Raw genomic sequence first — 21298 nt, forward strand, 5'->3', positions numbered from 1 at the left:
ATACCTAGACATTATATATTGGAAAAACTATAAAACTATGAGAAAAAGAACTAAACTAAAATCAGAAAGCTAAGACCAACTAATGCCACTTAATTTGAATAAGAATTAAAATCCTGTCCATTATCTCAGAAAGCAGTTACTATAATTAGGTGAAAATACACATGCAAATATTTTACCAAGTGCTTTAAAAGCTTAACAACGTATCATATCACAGGTCAAGGAGGAGCTCTGGTCACAATATCCTCAGTAAAGAAGACCCTGTCAGGAATAAAAGAGGCAATGAACCGATAAATTGGTTGGATTTAAAAAAAATTTTTTTTTAATTTTTTTGGCATCCAGAACCTTTACTGATGAGTAGAAAATATTTGCCAAGGTTTGTATCTTTCAGTAGCCAGGTGGTGACATTATCTGGCATAGTTTCAATGAGTGTGAGAGTGTGTGTGCGTGCGTGCTCAATGATGTCCGACTCTTTGCGACCCCGTGAACTATAATGGAATTTTCCAGGCAAGAATACTGGAGTGGATTATCATTTCCTACCCCAGGGGATCTTCCAACCCAGGGATCAAACTCGCGTCTCTTGAGTCTCCTGCATTGGCAGGAGGATTCTATACCACTAATCCAGTTTCCATACTGCTTTCATATGTTATATATTATCATCATATTCATAGTCACTTGCATTTTCAGTTCAAGACTACGTTTTCAGATTTATCTATGCTCATATGTGTAACTTTACACTTACATTTGTAAGTCATAACATCTCAAGGACCACTTCTTTGGCATCTCTGTGCAAAGGTACAAGAATCTCTAGGATACCTGTCTAATGCAATGCTGGCTAGTGTAACACCATGAGTTTTACCTGATACCGCTAAAATGTTTTCCCAGGATGGTTCTCCCACTTTATATTCTCACCAACAGTGACTGATAACAATTTTTCTACATGTTTGCCAACATTTAATATTTTTAGTCTTACAGTTGCGGTTATGGAAAAGCCTCTGTTTTAACTTGCACTTCCTATTAGTGAGATTCATATGCTTACTGGTCATTTGGTTTCCAGTTCTGTGAACTGCCTACAGTTGCCCTCAATTTTTCTATTAGGCTGTCTTCCTTTTTCTTATTGATTTATAGGAATTGTTCACATACGCTAGCTTTTAATCCTTGCAGGATACAGGCTATTTTCAGTAACCCTACCTGAAAGTCCAACTACAGCGTCTAGATAGACCATTTTTCTCATATTACTACAAGTAGGAGAATAGGCAATTCATGACTGACATGTCTAGCTGAGAATGTCATCAACGAACTAGCCTTTTAACCTCCTGCTCTGCCATCCTTAACCAGTACCTTCAGCTTCTTCGCTGCAAGACAGCTGCTGAAGCTCCAGACATTATACCCACATTCCAGGCAAAAGGAGAAAAAAAAAAAAACAAAGGAAAGAGAAAAACTAGACCCCCATATTCAGGGAGCAAAGCTTTCTTAGAAATTTTTAGCTTAAATTTCATTGCTCACAACTGATGACTTTTGAAGGACATCAGAGAAGACAGTCATTTTTAAATGGGTATAAAATTAGTAAAGTTAGAAATAAAGAATAAACAAGCTAGGCAACTAGTAATGTCTTTCACACATCCATTTAAAACATATTTGTAGCCTTGTCTTTCTTCTTCAGTACACTTCCCTGGTGGCTCAGATGGTAAAGAAAATATACTGGTTTATATGGAGTTTCCAGTTTCTATCAGGTCTAATTATTACTGGTCTAATTATCTATCCTATTATTATTGGCCTAATTATCTATCCTTGCCACAGGAGTGTGGTAAGGCAAGTCTTCCCAACGTTTTAAGATTATTTTGACTATTCTTGAACACCTGCTCATTTCCACATGAATTTTCCAATCAACTGTTCCATAAAAATCTTGCCTGGATTTTGAGTGGATTTTCACTAAAATTACAGATGTACTCAGGGAAAACTGCTAGGTTTATAATAACAATCATTCCCATCCATGGACAATGAACAACTCTCCATTCAATTGGCAGCCATTCTTTTACATCCTTCCGTGTTCTATAATTTACCCAATACACATCTTGTTAGATTTGTTCATAGATATTCTGCATTATTAGGAAATAAAAATAAGATCTTTACATAGCATTTTTAAATTGGCAATCTGTGATTCAACTGAGTTCTGCACAGAATATTACATAAACCATGAAAAATAATGTTGATTCTAATACTTATATTCATTTTTTTCCTTATAATATTGTATTGTTGAATTTCAAGAACCACAGAAATGACTAAAAGTAGTAATTTTTTATTCTGAACTTAAAAGACTGTTATATCATACTGTTAAGTATAAAGCCCAGTATTATTTTGAAACAATAGGGTTTATTCTTGGTTCTTTTTCTATTGTCTTAAATGTAATGCTTAGCTCATTTCAAAGTTTTTTTTCTTTTCCCATTGAATATGACAGTAATTTAAAGCTATTAATTTCTGGTGAGAGCTTTTGTGGTCTCTCTCAAATTTTGCTCTGTAGTGTTTCGCTCGTTACCATGTTCTAAATAGTCTGTAATTCTAGCTTTTATATTCTCCTTGACCCAAGGTGGTTTCCTCTCCCTATCTATTGCTTACACATATTCCAAGATGTTACCAACACTGGAGTTTCATTCACAGTTGAATGAAATGACAGCAAAGAGACCAGTGAATTGATTTTCCATGCTAAATATCTCTAGTATATTTGAGAGATGACAATCAACAATTTAGGCTCACTTTGGAAATCAGTCCTGAATATTCACTGGAAGGACTGATGCTGAAGCTCCAACACTTTGGCCACCTGATACGAAGAACTGACTCATTGGAAAAGACCCTGATGCTGGGAAAGATTGAAGGCAGAAGGGGACGACAGAGCATGAGATGGCTGGATGGCATCACCGACTCAATGGATATGAGATTTGAGCAAGCTCTGGGAGTCAGTGATGGACAGGGAAGCCTGGCGTGCTGCAGTCCATGGGGTTGCAAAGAGTTGGACACGACTAAGCGACTGAACTGAACTGAATATATGGCATCAACTAGCCCGTCACTGATGATTATAATCAAAATTGCTCAGATCACGGACAGGATTTCCACAAGCCCCTCGCAATCCAGCTCTCACTGTGCTGCTCACACTCTTGAAACCATTTTTGAGCTTGCCTCAACCCCTGCCTTTCTCTCCCACCGCATGTGGCTTAGCGATGTTTACCTGGAAAACTACGCTTGCATCAGTGACGCTCAGCTGGAAGAACACCACTTCAGCAAGCATCCTCTCAAGGCTGGAGGGCTGTAATACACTGATGGTTCAAACTATCTGTTAGAAGGGAGAGCAAGCAGGAATAAATGACAAACACTAAAAATCCTACACAGACTCAAAGAGCCACATTCAATACCCTTCTAAGCAAAACCCTGGTGAAAACCACCAAACTGATACAAAACAAACAAATCAGGAAAGTACAGATGACATGTATTCAAATATAGAGCAACTTTTTTTTCTAAAAGAAAACCAACCAACCAACTCTCACAAAACCTTGGAATAACCTTTAAAATAAACCAGGGAATAACCTTTAAAAATGATAATAATAAGAGCATCAACTAATACGTCCAGGCGCCATGCGTTGTACTGAGAGTTTTTGCATATACCAACGGGCAAATAAGCAGGACCACTAACCAAAGCATTCATGTCAACTATGCTGCTGCTGATGTGTCCGACTCTGTGCGACCTCATGGACGGCAGCCTACGAGGCTCCTCCGTCCACGGGATTTTCCATGGACTACGAAGTCCACGGGATTTTCCAGGCAAGAGTACTGGAGTGGGGTGCCATCGCCTTCTCCGTGTCAACTATGAGCACACAACAACTTATTACCGCTTTAATAACCAAGTTCCCAGACTAGACCGAGAGGCCTCTGATGTCTTATGACAGCTTATATCCCAAATATCTACTGCTGCGATTCCTTTGCTTAACAGATATTAAAGGCCTGTAACGCAACAGAAATTATAACAAGCACTGGATACTCATCCCAACTAATCTCAGGACTTCTCTGAGAAAGTGATATTTCAGATGATACCTACGAATGAGAAAAATCCAGCTTGTAGGATATTCGGTTCCTATCCCCTACTTATATCCTCTGCTCATGATCAACAGTAAATCATCTCCTTCTGAATACCCTTCTGTTTGGATTCAAACTGTTTGGAATTCTCCAGTTTCTTGGTCCACTTGCTCTATATTCCTAAAATGAGATATTATTCAACAACCTCAATCCAAATCATTTCCTTCTCCACTGGCAGTCTCATTCTACCCTGCTTATCTCCACTTTGTTTTGTTTTGAAAGCCTTATGCTTTTTTTAATTGCTTTCATATAAATTATCTACTTAAGAGGCAATATGATATAGTGATTAAGAGCGTAAGCTCAGCAGTAAACACCTGCAAGTTCCAACTCCACCTTTCCTATGATTTTAGGTGCCTCTGTATGCCCGTTTCCCACCCCTACCCCCACCCATATGTTAGGGGTAAGTATCTAATTCCTACTTATTTTAAAGGTTACAAGAGATACTGTACATAGTAAGCAGCATTATACCACAGTTAGAGACATTAATATTGTTAATCATTAACCAACATTCTAAAGAACTTAAGGAGCTTTTTAAAAGTTAAAGATAAGACAGCCATTATTTCTAATGGAGATTGCCCAAATGTATATTTCTGACCTTAATCAATCACTAGAGTCACAATATCAAACCACTGACCCATGCTCATCTCCACGTGGATGATCTATAGTGGCTTTGTCAAAAATCAATTATCTTTCCACAAAATCAACCCCTTTTTAGGCTTTCACTTCTAACTCCACCTTCTCCTTCACTCATGTTTGTCATCATCAGCATATGCCATTTATTCTTTGCAAAGGTCAGTAGCCTCATCCCTTTGTCTTCATTCCCGTAGCCAACCCTCTCTACAAGCCCTCTAGGTTGTGGAAACACCGTGTAAGCAGCAACGTAGCTCAGAGCCAGAATACCACTGTGAGCAGAAGCTGAACCCGAGCTGACCTCCTGGTTGACTTCCCTGGCAGCAATCTTGGCATATTTCATATTGTATGTAGTTCATGGGAGCTAAAGGAAACCCAAATATAAGATTGTCCTTTAAGAGCGCACACACACACACACACACACACAAAATCATAAAATGAATCAAAGCTGTGCAAAGTCACCTCAAAGGTACCAAACAGCCCCCAGGTCACTAAGACTTGAGTGTGACAAGTCTTGACAAAGCAAAAGGAACTCAGAGGGAGAGAGTATGTGATCAGACTGAGCCACATACTTAGTCCCTCCTAGCAAGAATAGCTTTATTGTGAGGATGGATGAGCGCAGGGAATGCATCCATTCTGCTGACGCTCTATGAGTAAGACAGCATCTAGCCCAGGAACAGGAAGGTAACAGATACATAAAATATGAATGAATTCCTCGTAAGCCTTCTCTTACTATAACCAACCTTTCAGTTCTTTCTCCACACTCACCACTCACTATCTGACAGCTTCATGACCAACAAGCAGAAACTCACATTAGACAGAAAGGTGCAAATTATTCCTCTTGTCCGTTTATTTCCTTCCACAAGTTAATAGATTGGCATTCTGATAATCCAGAACCTCCTGTCTCTTAAAAATAAAGTTCACTATTTACTCGTTTGTAGGTACTAGGTTTGGGATTTTTAGTTTTCTTGCTTGGCAGGTGGAAGGAAGAAAAGCCTGGTTCCTCTTTCCCATGCCCCATTTTTATTAAGAAGATACTGACTGACAAGATCCAATTTGCTTCCCTAAGGCAGAGGCTCAAACCCTGAGCTAGAGAGAACCGAGCAACATAAACGTCAGGCCATGAGGGAGGCCCTGTGCGTCAGTAAACTTGCTTCTCCGGTGTTTCACATACACCACCCAGCACATCTCTGCCAAGTCCTGTCCATCTTTTATAAATCTTATTTGCATCTTGCCACAGTTTAGCAGCTACAATGGATCCCTATTGTCTTTCAGATCAAGTTTTAACTCCTCCAGTTGCACTGAAGGCCTCCCCCGGTCCTCTGGCCATAGTCCGGCCTTTCTGCATTCAGCCCGTTCTCAGCGCAGGTCATACCCCTTTAACCTCCATCCTCTGCTCCTCCCTTATAATCTGATTTATAAACTCTTCCCAAACCTTCTCCCTTACTATCAGTTCCTTTAGATACCTTATGTAACACATAAAATTACTTAAAATTACTGTCAGACTTCCCTGGTGGCCCAGTGGATGGAATCTGCCTGCCAGTGCTGGGGACTCGGGTTTGATCCCTGGTCCAGGAAAATTCCACGTGCCTCAGAGCAACTCGGCCTGCGCTCCATAGCACACAGGGCCACCACCGTGATAAGTCCACACGCCGCAGCAGAGCTGCCCCTGCTCAGCGCAACTAAAGAAATGCCCAGGAGCAGCAAAGAACGACCCACTGCAGCCCAAATGGAATATACAAAATTTGTTTTCATTACTGTCTTATTTTATCTAATTAGCTCATTGTTAATGCATAAGTTCAAGTACAAAAATTCTTATCACTTTTATATCCCTCATTCCAAGTATGTATGGGCTAAAATACATAGGGAAAATGCATGTGTTCCTAATGAGTTAAAATACTTGGTAATAACCAAATTCTAAAAAGTTAAAATTTCTTGTCTATATCAGGTTTGGGTTTGAAATTTATTTTTTCTTCCCTCTGTAAGCCAGAACCATTAGGTGTAACTGGATTTTTTAAATCTGAGATACACTTCACGTGAAGGCCTACGATTCAGATTCTCATCTAAGTGTGTATCACTCACATTCAAGTATGTATTTTAATACCACAAAAGTTGACAATTAGGCACATGCACCGCCTCCTTCCCACACAGCCAGGCTGCAGCCACATAGCTCCCTCTGGAACAGGACACAGTGCGTCTGAGCAGGCTGTTGCCTAGGAAGTCAAACAATTATTACCCATTACCTCACAAACCTGCAGAGATGCAAGTGTTTTCCAGAAAGATGCAAGGCCAACAGTGAATGCAGCCAATGGCTAATAGTGGCTCATGAGCCAAACGCCACAGCAGTGGAACTGGCATCGCTCTGAGAAGTTTATAAGGACGCTGTTATGTCAGCAAAAATGAAATTCCAATGTTTATCTCAAGATAACACTTCACTAAGGATAGCACATTGTTCACACTTTTAAAATAAATGAGGCATAACCTCTGGGGACCATTAGCCCTTAATTTGTTTCCAGGCCCGATAGTGACCAATCATTTCTCCGTCAGATCAGGAAACCATGTAATGCAACTCTGACTATTTCTCATAATAATTGTTTACAAAAGCTGTGTCTATGCAATTTCCTGGGTAAATGTACATTTAAAATCATTGCCTTCAAATGGTCCCCAAAGTGGGAAAACATCAACTTATTAAGCCTCCCAACAATAACAACCAAAAAATCATTCATTCAACAAAAAAAGTACTCAGTTCCTAACAGAGGAATTAGAAATTTAATGATGACCGTGATCTTCAGTTCCTTGAAAGTTTAAAGAAGAACTACCTAAAAAGTATGTTTCTAAGAGTCGCACAACATTTCAAGGCCAATTCAACTTTCTGCTGAATTTTAAACAGTTTATCCAAAACTGCCAGGATCTGAAGCATTTCCAAAGAAGGCAAAGTGAAACTTCTACATCATCATTTATGTCATAAGCGCCTAAGCAAAATACAAGCATCCACCATGTTGTGTATTTATTTGGTGGCTGCTGAGATAATTTCAAAAGATAATTTCAAAAAAACTGCTAAGGGTAAACAGAGAGCCAGCATTCCAACAGGATTTTATAAATCAGGGACATGAGTTTAAAAACTCTTATTCACAAAGTAAATTTGTTCTTCATTACTACCATGAAAAGAGATCGTATCAAATCACCAACTCATGTAACCAGTTACTCTAGAGCAACATCAGACTTATTGATATCTTTGGAGAATTAATACTCCTTTTAAAAGAGATAAAGCAATTATGAGGCCCCTAAGAAAAGTAAAAACCAAACAAGTCCTTCATGCCATGGGCACAACACAGCTTTCTGTTCTGTGTGCCGCATTCATTTTCCCCTTCTGAGATTACCCAGTCATGTGCTGCTTGTCACTAATGGACAGTGTGACGCTTTTGCTCTCTAGAGAATAAAGCAATGAAGTAAAAATATCCCATTGTCTGATGCTCATGACTTACCAGACTACACAAGTTGACTCTACTGGTCTATTATTTAAAAACGGAAAATACTAACTATAAATGGATGATGGAATCCTCATGTCTGATCCAGTACTCTGAACATTAAAATATTATCTCATCTAAAGTACATGTCCCTTCCCAAAGCAGCCCTCAGACAAATGAATTTTTTATGTCTCCGTAATCAGAAAAACAGGAAAGAAGATCATGCAGTCTCTAAATCATACACCAAATTATCCAAAGGGATCGAACCCAGGTCTCCCATGTTGCAGGCAGATTCTTTACCATCTGAGTCACCGGTGAAGCTCAAATTATCCAAATCAGGTGCTAAGTGATATCAGTTTCATGGAAAGGTCTTCAGGGTACATTACCTACTACAGATAAATACATACTTACATATATATTTTTCTCTTCATTACTGCTCTCCAATCATCCTTGAGTAATCAGATGACTCAGATATAATAAATAATAATTATTGAGAATAATGTTTCTAGCTCTGAAATAATCTGAACTTGTCAGGCCTTTACTCCTCGTGGCCCCACTTCTCCAACCATCTGAAAAAAGTCTTGTCACATTTGTGAATGCTCGAATGACTGAGAAAACACCCTAATGATTGCGGAACTTGGCTGAAGAGGGCTGCAGAGCAGAAAGAGGTCTCCTTGTCGGGAGGAGCCGCTCTCCCCGGGAGTTCTGAGGATCAGTTGCTTTTGGTGCCGTTTCATGCACTCAGCCAAGTCCGATCTTTGTGACCCCGTGGACTGTAGCCTGCCAGACTCCTCTTTCCATGGAATTCTCCAGGCAAGAATACTGGAGTGGATTGCCATTTCCTCCTCCAGGGCATCTTCCCCTCCCAGATAGGGTCTGGGCCAAACCTGCGTCTCCTGCATCCCCTGCATTGGCAGGCGGATTCTTTAACACTGCACCACCTGAGAAGCCCTTAGTTGCTTTTATCAAAGAGCAAACGTTTCAACCTTCCAGTCTTCCAATCAGTATTCAAAAGAGAATACTAAAAGGAAAAAGAAAATCTTAAACTATCCATATTTACATGGGAATTTTCCTCCCTAGAAGTCTTCCTTTCCAAAATTCTGATAAGGGCATATAAAATTTTATCTCCTTAAGATTTACTTCCCTCTTTGGTGGTCTATATTTGGGAAAAGCATCCAGTGAATGCTGAGGGCTGTTGTTTAGGACTGAAAGAGCTTAAAAGTTTCGTGTTTACTTTGCCAAAATCTGAAAATATCACCGCACCCCACTCCTCACTTCAGCATTTGTGTAAAGGCATTTTCAGTAAATTCTACTAATCAAATTCTAAAGAGTCACCTGGGTAAATAGTACATTAATCACTTTTTTCAAACTTTAAATTTACATTCTATAATTTCATTCTATGCAATTATTTTTTTAAACAGAAAGGATTAGTTATCATGGCTCTGTTTTTAAGCTGCCAAATTAATTCTAAAAGTTAAAAGGGCATTTCCTTCCATGTAATCCTGACTATGATTCCCATGTCAAAGAACAACTTAGATTTTATACATTTACTCTGGAAAATCTAAGATGCCTGTCAAATTACAAAGCAAGTGCATAAACATTCCAGTGACATTTAACTGCTACCAAACTGCTGAAAGTTGATCTTTAATAGGCCACAGCTGTTGGTGGCCACACTGCCTTAAAGTCTGAACCAAGCCTTGACTGTTCGGAGCCCTTTAGCCAACTCTGAAATCCTCAGGGGAGGATTTGCTTTGTTTTGTTTTTCCCACAGAGCACCCCGAACCCAATGAGAAGAACATGTGGACTGCAGGCATCAACAGACAGACAGACAGACAGACACACACACACACACGTGTGGACTGCAGCCATACACACACACACACACAGACACACACACACACACGTGTGGACTGCAGCCATCCACACACATACACATACACACGTGTGAACTGCAGCCATCAACACACACACACACACACACAGTGTGGGCTGCAGCCACACACACACACACACACACACGTGCGGACTGCAGCCATCAACAGACACGCACACACACTATTCAGAACCATTGTTTGCAGTTCCTTAACCACTTTAACAAAAACTATTTCTCCCTTAACTAAACAGCCAGGAGTTACTTGCATAACACTCTGCTATATCTCATATCATCAGAAAGCGAAAAGTAAATGGCAAGTAATTTGTTTTCTACAAGCTTTTTTTTTGTATAGCAGTAACATCAGAATAAAATATACAGCCTCCCCTGCCTATCTTAGGTCCATAGATATCAACAGTATCGGTTTTAAATGCACTGCCTGTCTAAACAGGCAATTTCTCAAGCACTTACCTCAGTGGTCAATAATTTTCTTAATCTGGATCATTTATATAATGACTCTACCAGACTCATCTTATAAAAATGCACTTGCAGTCAAATACAATAATCACATGTATATAGCAACAGCTGCTAATAAATTAAATGACATCCTTTGCCTAGAGGTGCCAAATGCTCTGATTCAAAAGTTTACAAAGAGTGATAGAATATTGAAGTGTAGCATAGTGTTAAATCTCTACTGGGCAACTCAAAATAAAAAGGCAAAAATGAACTGCCAGTGTTAAGTACTTCAAAAGCAGAATTATCTAACTGTTCATTTAGACTACGAGGTAGAAAAGTGAAAAAACAAGTAAGATGAGGAAGCACGCAAAGATCAAACAAAGAAGGTACAATGATTAAACAAAATTTAACCAACAACAATGAACAAAATAAAATAATTCCATAGAGCTGACTAGGAAACCAAAGTGGCTCCAAAATAATCAAAAATACAGGCAGCAAATTCACTATGTTGTGCCAATAAGCAGGTTGAAAGAATAGATGCTAAATTCTAAGCATTAGAATCATCTGCTTTAATTCACTGGAAATCTTACTAGTTACAAATTAAATCCAACTTATGGCCAATGTTAAATTTTCTAATTTCTTCATTCAGTTCTTCCATTATATGAATTACCACCAAAAAAAAAAGAAAATAATTTATAAACATACTAAAAATTCAGTAGAATTATAAACATTCATAATCAAAAGAGTAAATAATCCAACCCATAAGTTATTGATTACATTTGCTCTAAAATGAACCATGGAAAATATGGATGTGTTATCCAGAATTCTGACAATGATGGTCTAATAATACATCTTCTATCTCAACCATTCTCCAACTCCAAAGGCAGCATTTAATAAAATATACCAATGAGAATTTTAAAAAAATCTATTAAAATATTCACACTGAAAGGTCTATTTTCCTCTTTGCTGTTGCCGCACTGCACAGTCGGGCCCGACTCTGCGACCCCATGGGCTGCAGCCCACCAGGCTCCTCTGTCCATGGGATTTCCCAGCAAGAATACTGGAGTGAGTTGCCATTTCCTACTCCACAGATCTTCTTGACCCAGGGATCGAATCCGCATGTGATTTCTTGAGGAAGAAGAGGGTGTAACCACATCCACAAATGACAAGGTCATTGACCCCAAGAGAATAATGTGTACAGGGGAAAAGGAAACCCGCATCTGTTTAAACCATACAGCGAACCTCAGAACGGCTTCAACTCTGAGAGCTGTCCCTAAAAACACATGTGGAAAAGAAAGCCACTCAAAGAAATGTTGACCACATACACTCATGATCAAATGGCTTTGTATACGTGATCACACTAGGAACAAGAGAAGAGGTGGTGTCTTAGGACAGCACAATGAAGTCTTGCTCAGAGAGCTGAGCACCAGCGGTTTAGAAAGCCGTGCAACAGCATGATGGATTTATCCTTCCTTTGTTTTCTTTTACGCATCAAAATACACTAGCGTTCATCTCCCTTTAGCTCCTGAGAATGTCAGGGGAATAAAGAAAGTAATTTGGGACCCTTTGAAGAAACTGCTAGGCTACCTTCATTTTTTTCCTCTCATGCTTCAAAAAAATGGCTTACATAGATTGCAGAGTCTCATTGGGCCAAAAGTAAAAACTCATCAGTGGAAGTATCCACTTTACAAAGTACATTCAGATTCATACTTCAGTCTCAAGGACCAGTAGTGAGGCAGCACAACCCTCAACTCAGCTGGTCATCCTGACACGCTAACCTGCCCAAGGCAAGGACTCTGGTCCTGAACTTGAAAACCCAAGTTCTGTGTACTTAATATCACTTAAGATCCCAAAGCACAAAGAATTTGTATTTGTGAGAAACTGTATGAATGAGGATGCTTTCTTCTCTACTAGCCAGGGCAGAACAACAACAGTAAGGTAACAACCGAACATTACCAACATTGAGGTCAGTATCATCACCACCATGCTCAGGCATTCAGTCGTGCCTGACTCTGTGCGACCCCGTGGACTGTAGCCCACCAGGCTCCCGTGTCCATGGGATTCTCCAGGTAAGAATACTGGGGTGGGCTGCCATTTCAATGGTGGCTTCCATAATCACATTAGATTTAAAAGTCAAGGTCTAACTACTCGACAGCTACAAGAGCAAAAAATTAAAATTAGGCAAAGGTATGGAACGGAAGTTTCTCCAAAGATGCTCAGCATCACTCAGTCCTTAGGGAAATGCAAGTTAAAACTACACTGAGACCCATTAGCATGGCAGTGATAATCTTTTTTAATGGAAAAAATATGCGCAGAAAAGATGCTGAGAAATTGAATCCTTTGAGAATTGCTAATGAGGGCATGTAAAATGGTACAGTCACTGGAAAAAACAGTGTGATGGTTCCTCAAAAGTTTTAAGAATTACTGCCTGACTCAGCAATTCCACTCTGAGGTATACACCCAAAATAATTGAAAACAAGGACTCAAACAAATATGTGCATATAAATATTCACAGCAGTATCAGGCACAATAGCCAAAAGGTAGAACCAACACAAATGTCCATCAATCAATAAATGGACAAACAAAATGTGGCATAATTTCTAGAATAAAAATTCAACCTTAAAACAGAATAGAATTCTGTCACATGACACAACATAGATGAACTCTGAAAACATGCTAAGTGAAATAAGCCAGGCACAAAAAGACAGATACTGTATGATTCCACATACATGAAGTACCTATAATGGGCAAATTCAGAGACAAAGTAGAATAAGAGTTTCCTGGGGCTAGGAAAAGGGAAGAAGGAGGAGCTACTGTTTAATGGATATGGAGACACTGCTTGGGAAGATTAAAGAGTTCTAGAAATACATAGCAGTGATATTGACAACATCGTGAATACACTCAATGCTATTGAATTATACACTATTGAATATAACCACTAAGTGGTTAAAATGGTAAATTTATAATACATTTTTATGTATTTTTAATGTGTATTTTACCACAATAAAAATAAAACTCAAGGGCTAAATTTATACTCAGCAACCATTACTTGAAGACATAGGCACAGAAAGGATTCATGACCATCAAATCACCCCCTAATGAAAATGGGGAACCATAAAGCCAGATTTCCAGCTTCTGAATACAAGTCAGGATTAATACTGTTGCAAATTGACATGAGTCATATTTTCCCAAATAAATAAGAATATTACTTATGGTTTCATATCTATCAGAAACAAACTGTGAATCTGACATCTGAAGTGAATGAACATGATGGGGGCGGGTAGTATACACTCCAAGTTATTAAAAACGAGAAATGAAAAAAATGAAACTCAGAGTTACTTTTCCAAAACCACACCACTTTTCCAAACTACTTTATTTTAATGATAAAATAAAGACTGGAACAAGTTAGGTGTCCCATCTGTAGTGCGCTTTCTACACTTGGTTTAGCTTATTTTACTTATCCTCCCTCTCAAGATATGGATAAGCATTCATTTTAAATAAGGAGAAGGCAATGGCAACCCACTCCAGTACTCTTGCCTGGAAAATCCCATGGGCAGAGGAGCCTGGTGGGCTGCAGTCCATGGGGTCACTAACAGTCAGACACGACTAAGAGACTTCACTTTCATGCATTGGAAAAGGAAATGGCAACCCAGTCCAGTGTTCTTGCCTGGAGAATCCCAGGGACAGGGGAGCCTGGTGGGCTTCTGTCTATGGGGTCGCATAGAGTCAGACATGGCTGAAGCAACTTAGCAGCAGCAGAATTTTAAATAAGGTTATTCAAATGTCCTGAAAATTATACTTCACTTTTACACTCTGTAACCCTTAAATCTACCTCCCTTAACTGAAAGCAGTTCATTCCCATACTCCTGATCACTAATGAATTAAGCTGGCACATTTTTCTATGGGGGAGGGGAGCGGTATTTCAAGAGAACAAAGACAACTAATAACCTCAAACCCTAGAAAAATGGAAAGCCAATATGCCTGAAAGCTTAAGGGTGTCACTTTGCTAATAGGAAGAAGGCACAAAAGATTTTTCACATCTAACTGCCTGACTACAAAAGGGCAGTCATTCATGTAACCCACATCCATAATCAAAATGTACCTGCACAGTTTAAGGATCCCGAAAGTTCGGAAGTTCTCAGTTGAGAAGACAAAGTTCAAGAAATTCTTAGAAAGAAGAGCCAGAGACCTCTCTTGATTTCTTTTTTTTTTTTTAACAATCATATTTGGAAAGATATTTGCTCATACCCTGGTTGAGAGAGAAATTCAAGACTATTCAAGAAGGCAACACCCAATACAAAGAACAAAGCCAGAGAAAACAATATGCCACTGAGATGCTTTTGCAAAATCTCACAGGTAGATAAAGGTATAATATCTCATTACAGCCACTAAACATGGAAAGTTATAGAGCTCTCCTGTCCTCATCATTCCATAGACCCTTCAGTCAATGCCACACCTACATCCCCTTCTTAGATCTGGCGCCTAAACTTGAGAAAAGCTTCACAGATTACCTGTTCCTCCCCAGAGCACATCAATACTGTGACCTTCAGAACATAGCCCCCAAGTTATGATCCTCCCAACTGAAATCAGTAAGTATTTACTGAATTCTTCTATGATAGATGTTATAGGAAATACAAAGACATTAATGACCTGTTCCTTGTTATCAAGAAATTTATAATCCAGTGAAAAACAAAAGATGCTTACCACCCTTAAGAAAAAATAAAAGATGTTTACCAGTAAAAAAGACTACAAACACCACAGATGGGCTTGGCTTTGGGATAAAACCCATCTGAGCTCAAACCTAAGCCTTGATCTTTTCATGAGATGGTTGGATGGCATCACCGACTTGATGGACATGAGTCTGAGCAAGCTCCAAGAGTTGGTGATGGACAGGGAAGCCTGGCGTGCTGCAGTCCACGGGGTCGCAAAGAGTTGGACACAACTGAGCGACCGAACTGAACTGATACCTCAGTCTCTTCTTTCTATAATGTGGATAACAATACCTACTCTGTCGTGTGGTTGTAAAGTAAAAACGAAATAAGCACTGAGTTGACCAGTTGACTAGTGTTCACAGTTCTTCAACTAGGAAGCACTAGTAAGCAAGCATTCAAAGGTCAGTAATGCCATTGTTAGTTATTATGAACACAGAAGCACAAACGCTGCCATGAGACCATAAACAGCACCAATGACTGGAGGCCAGAATAGACTCTCTAACCGAGGTGATCAGAGAAAGTCTGAGAGAAATGCTAGAATGAGCTGCATCTTAGAAAAAGGTCTTGAGAAAAGTGAACAAAGAAACTTGGGATATAACCCGGGTCTGAGGCTTGGGTGGTGGTAGTAATTGAACATTTCAAAGTCTCAGTCTCTATATCTACAAATTAAAGATCTGAGTCAAATGACTGCTAAAATATCCTGAAACAAAGATTATACGATTTGGTGTAGGAACCAATGGGCAAAATGAAAGAAGGAAATAAATCTAGGTACAGTTTATGGAATTTAAAAAAAAAAGTCAGACATGTGACTGTACAAAAGACAGGGAAGAATCCTCTGGCTAAAGAAGGAAGGTGGTGGGGTAGACAAACTGCTCATTTCAACTTCGCTTACAGCAAAAGGGAACTACTAGAGGTGCCTGGGCAGGAGAGCAGCGTGAGAACAATGAACAGGAAAAGAACATGGGGAAATAAAGGACAGAATAAACTGGGAAGGGGAGATTAAGGGGGCAAAAACCGATCAGGAGACTGAAAGGGAAAGTGGTAGTCGCTCAGTCGTGTCCGACTCTGCAACCCCATGGACCGTAGTCCATCAGGCTTCTCTCTCCGTGGGATTCTCCAGGCAAGAAGACTGGAGTGGGGAGCCATTGCCTTCTCTAGGGCATCTCCTCAACCCAGGGATCGAAGCGGGGTCTCCCACACTGCAGGTGGATTCTTCACCCTCTGAGCCACCAGTGATGTCCTTAACTAGGAGACTAAATGATGGAACTCAATGATTCTGGGGTGGAGAGATGGAGAATGGCAGCCAAGGAAAGGATTTACAAATCCCTGAGTTCTTGCCTCGTCTTGAATTAGAAGTATTGGGCTAATTAATTAAAGTAAAACAAAACTTTTATTTCTTTCAACTCTACAATTCTAGGATTCAAAGATTCTAATACAACTGATCTCTGTCGGAGCCCAGGCTTTTTTTCCCTACAGGTCCCTAGGTGACATTAATGTATAGCCAAGGTTGAGAACCACCGTCTAAAAGGAAAAACAGACAAAACAGTTTAGCAGTTAATTCACAGAAGGGTATCTCTGAGACAGCCAAAAGTGATGAGGACAGGATTCTAGGGTGCAACTTGGAGCTTCCCTATCCACAGAATAGAAGGAGGCTATCCTTTCCACTGGGGGGCAGGAAAGAGGAAAGGATGGGTAAGTCAGTGCTGGATAGAAAAGCAGTTGTTACCAGCTGACCATCATCTTCTCCATATAAGAATCTGTTTCAAATTCTCTATAAGTCAATTCACATTACTATTGGCACTTCGGAGTTTTCTCTACCTTAGAAAGATTATCAAACTCAGTCAAAACATTCACTTCTTCCAAAACAAGCAAAATATTTAATACTATAAACTCTATTAAAACTTTAATTTCAAAAAAAAAAACTTTAATTTCACTTCATTCAATCCACAAACAAACATCTATATAATGCTTTCCTCTATGTCGGTCACTGGGAATACACAAGTAATATAGGGTTGTTGCCCAGGAAAAATTCATATAATAAGAAAAACTGACCTTTTTAGGATTCTGAAATCCAACCTGGTAATTGCCAACAGATTTCTTGGGAGAGACAGGAAAAAGAGATATTATTAACTGTACTTGTGGAAATTAGAAAAGACTTCACAGAAAATCTGACATATGAGCTGTACCTTGGAAGAAATGACTCACTTTCACAGGGACCAGGGTTTAAAAGAACTGTCTTTCAAGAATATAAATGCTTGTCATTTTTTAAAAACTTAAAAAATATCAGGTTCAACTATTAAGTATCATGACTTCCTTTTTTCAAAAATGTTATTCATCTTTATACTTTAAAATGCCAAAACATTTAAAGATAATATTCATGGAAAAGAATCTTCAATAATCTCCAGTAGACATTTCAGAGAAGAGTAATGACTTTATCATTATATTCTTTAAAAATACTTGTGTAAAAACATATACAAATATATACAAAACAAAACATCAATAAAAATGTATGCCTGTTGCTATTCAGTCCCTGAGTCCTGTCGGACTCTTTTGCGACCGCGTGGACTGTGGCCTCCCAGGGCCCTCTGTCCATGAGATCTCCTAAGCAAGAATACCGCAGTGGGTTGCCATTTCTCTCCCCAAGGGATCTTCCCCACCCAGGGACGGAAGCCACATCTCCTGCATTGGCTGGCAGATTCCTTACCACTGACCCACCAGGGATAGGTACCGGAAAAGGAGGGGTGTGTGGGGGCAGATTTAAACACACACACACATACGCTTTTTATTTTGTATTGGAGTAAAGCCAATTAACAATGTTGTGACAGTTTCAGCTGCAAAGGGACTCGGCCATACATATTTTCATTTTGATATTTTCTTTTAATTTCTAATTTACCAGACTTCAATTTGCTTTTTACTTAAGCAACTTAATCATACATACTCCGTATAAGATATCTCAAATCCAGTTACAGTGGTGGAGAAAATAACTAAATCTAAATACATACACTGGGTATTTCTCATGCAAGCCTCTATGGTCTTATACAGACAATCCAGTACAGATTACAACTGCACTAATTCACAATTCATTAATACTACGAATGAGAAGAAATGTATCAAATTCTTCCAGTTGCTGTCACCATCTGGAAAATTCACAGAATGAACTTAATTTACTAGATATAACAATATTCATAGTTTCTGCAATTAAAGCAACTGAACACATTTTTAAAGGGTTGGCTTTCTTTGAAAAAGTTAATGATCTTCGCATACATATAAAAATGATCTTAGAGGGTTATTGTACAAACTAGCCACGCCTAACACTGAAAAGAAATAGTTCTAACTAAAACACAGTATAGTCTTTTATTTACATAAAAACTAAACTCACTGATGAATAAATACAGAATTCCATAATACTTCTTTCTAGGAGAAGAAACTGTTTTTCAAGGCAAAACATTTTGTTTTTATTAGTTTGGTATGCAGCTGTATTATTTGTACTTCTGCCCAACATTCAGTATGTTTTCAAAGTATTCAAAAAAATACTGGCAATTCATATCCAATTCCTAACCAAAAGTCGTCATAGTGACTACTGGGGGCATAAGGATAAAACCGAGTCACACTTATTCTGGAAAAGAAAACTGAATGGAAAAGAATTACTGCTTATGGGATGACCATTATTCACATTACATTGGGAAAAGTCAATTTTCAAAACCAAAAGTTTTTTTTTTAATGTCAGATGGTATCGTCCAGAGGTTTGAAAACATGATACAAGTATTATGATGTTGGTCCTCACAAATTCAGTTATACATTTAAACTCTTGATAAAGCCTCTTCTGTTTACTCAAATGAGAGGAAATAAAGCTGTCTGCAGGAAACAAGACAGCAGCTTATCGATCGAGCATTTTAAGGCTGACCTTCTCTACGTGCAATGTTTAGCCACATTTTATTGGGATAAAAGGCAAAGGTTAGGATGCAAACCCCTTCATGCTTCCTCTGAGGATGGACTTTATAACTGTGAAACATGCGTGTGAAACCCTCACATTTCCATTTTACAGTCCTTTAATCCATGGCCCAGGAAGCTGACTATCAGAATAGGAAGAAAGTAATAGAGATGTTACTTAAGGCAAAACCTAACAACATTCAAACTCTTGAAATATTTTGCTCCAGTAATAACAAAATGATAAAAACAACCTTATATATGGTAAAAGATCACACAATTAAAATGAGAAGAGGCCTTAAGAGGTCTTCTAATTTCACCTTATTTCTCCTTATGTTGATGAATTAGGACCTTGGTATTTTACTCTGCTCTATGGCACTTTTCTATAATATGGATGCTATTTGTGCTTCAGCTAACACAGATTTGACCCTATTCTCCAAAGAAAATTTTAGTGCCTTTAAACAAACATATCCCTTACTTTCAAAGCCTGACAGGGTCATGTCCAAAGGATTTAAGAGCCAACTTAAAGGGACTCCCACTGGCCAAGCTTGGAACAATTTGAACATCAAAAAGAATGACTGTACTTGATGGAAATACATTGAATATATAAAAATCCACAAGCCAACAAAAAATCTTGAGATTACTATTATATATTAATGGCTCATTCTAAAATTTGATAAAGGGGAAAATTAAGTTTTTAATTGTTTACTCCTACATTTTAAATTAAAAACTATTTCATGGTAATCAAATAGCCTACCTTGATGAGAAAAAAGCTATTTTTCACAGAAAATTGCAAGCTTACAAAGCTGAAGGCAAGAGAAAACTCTTAGGGTAAAGTGTTCCACTTTTGCAAGATGAAAATAGTTCTGGAGGTTAGTTGTGCAACAGTGTCAATGTATTAACACTACTGAACTATACACTTAAAAATGGTTAAGATAGTATATTTTCATTATGTGTATTTTACCATAATATTTTTAATCCCATTTTATCACCATTTTGCAACTCCCCGTGATATAACTGATTCGGGACCATCAACATATATTAACATCATTAGATGAATAACTGATAAAGAACCAAAATATTTGTATGGTGCTAAAGTCTCACTCCCCCTGGATTATTTGCCCACCACAAAGGGGAAAACATAACTCTAAATAAGGAATTTAGTCACCATCCTAATCTTAGCTTCACTAACAGTGGGATAACTATATTATGTGGGTCTTGATTTGATGTGATATGAAATATACAACTTGGCTATTAAGTACTCTTACCAAAAATGTTTATTCTGAATCTAATCATGCCTTTAGATTTAAATTCTACTTTGCAGAAAATAAAGAGTACTGAAGACTAAGGTAAACATCACCACATGGAAACAATCGGACAAACCCAGCAAAAAAAGAAAGACTCTACAAGACCTTAGGCAGCCGTCCTGCATCTTTCCAACAGGTCACTGTCAGAAAAAGACAGTGAAAAGAGAAAGGAGGAGGACTGTTTTAAATCACAAGACTTAAGTGACATAACTATATACATGCTCCTTCAGCATCCTAGTTTGATAAATGAGCTATAAAGGAAGTCATGGGGTGATGGGAGAGATTTTCATATAAACTCAATATCAGATAATATTAGAGAACTATTGGCAAGTGTGATATACTATGGTAGTGTCCCAGTTAAATGTGAAAACTTTCATTTTTTACAAATATATAATAAAGAGATTGGGGCAAAATGTTATGAGTTCCATAGTTTAAGTAATTCAGAGGAAAAAATACATGGTTATAAGTTAATGCAATGAAACAATGTATCTAGGCAAAGATTATCAGAGCTGCTAAAAACCTCTAGGCAAAAGCTCCCTAAGAAACTACAATGGATGGATTGAGCTGGCTGACAACACCCGAGCCCACCAAGCAACCTTCATCTCAGAAAGCGAGCCAGCAATCTACGGCCTTACCACCCTGACCGTGCCCTGATCCCAGAAGCTAAACAGGGCTGGGCCCGGTTAGTACTTGGACGGGAGAAAGTGGGCCAACCATATATTGCCATACATCCTGAAGTTGCAATAAGAAATAAATACCAGTAACTATGATGGATCCTCCAAACCACTACCACCACCACCAAAAATC

At 38.7% G+C, this 21298-nt stretch overlaps 1 protein-coding gene across 12 annotated transcripts in view; it reads right to left on the reverse strand.

Moving 5' to 3' along the window:
* The window catches only part of EPB41L2 (erythrocyte membrane protein band 4.1 like 2), a 205242-nt gene that overhangs the window by 162854 nt on the left and 21090 nt on the right, over window positions 1-21298 (reverse strand). The window contains exon 1 of one of the 12 annotated variants that reach the window (XM_043456952.1): window positions 17310-17333. The exons of the other annotated variants lie outside the window; for them this stretch is intronic. The gene's annotated coding sequence lies outside the window, so the exon portion shown is untranslated. Of the gene's footprint in view, window positions 1-17309; window positions 17334-21298 lie in introns of those variants that run through there. 12 annotated transcript variants of the gene reach the window in all.

This window comes from Cervus canadensis, chromosome 33 (genome assembly GCF_019320065.1).
Source record: "Cervus canadensis isolate Bull #8, Minnesota chromosome 33, ASM1932006v1, whole genome shotgun sequence".
Lineage (NCBI taxonomy): Eukaryota > Metazoa > Chordata > Mammalia > Artiodactyla > Cervidae > Cervus > Cervus canadensis.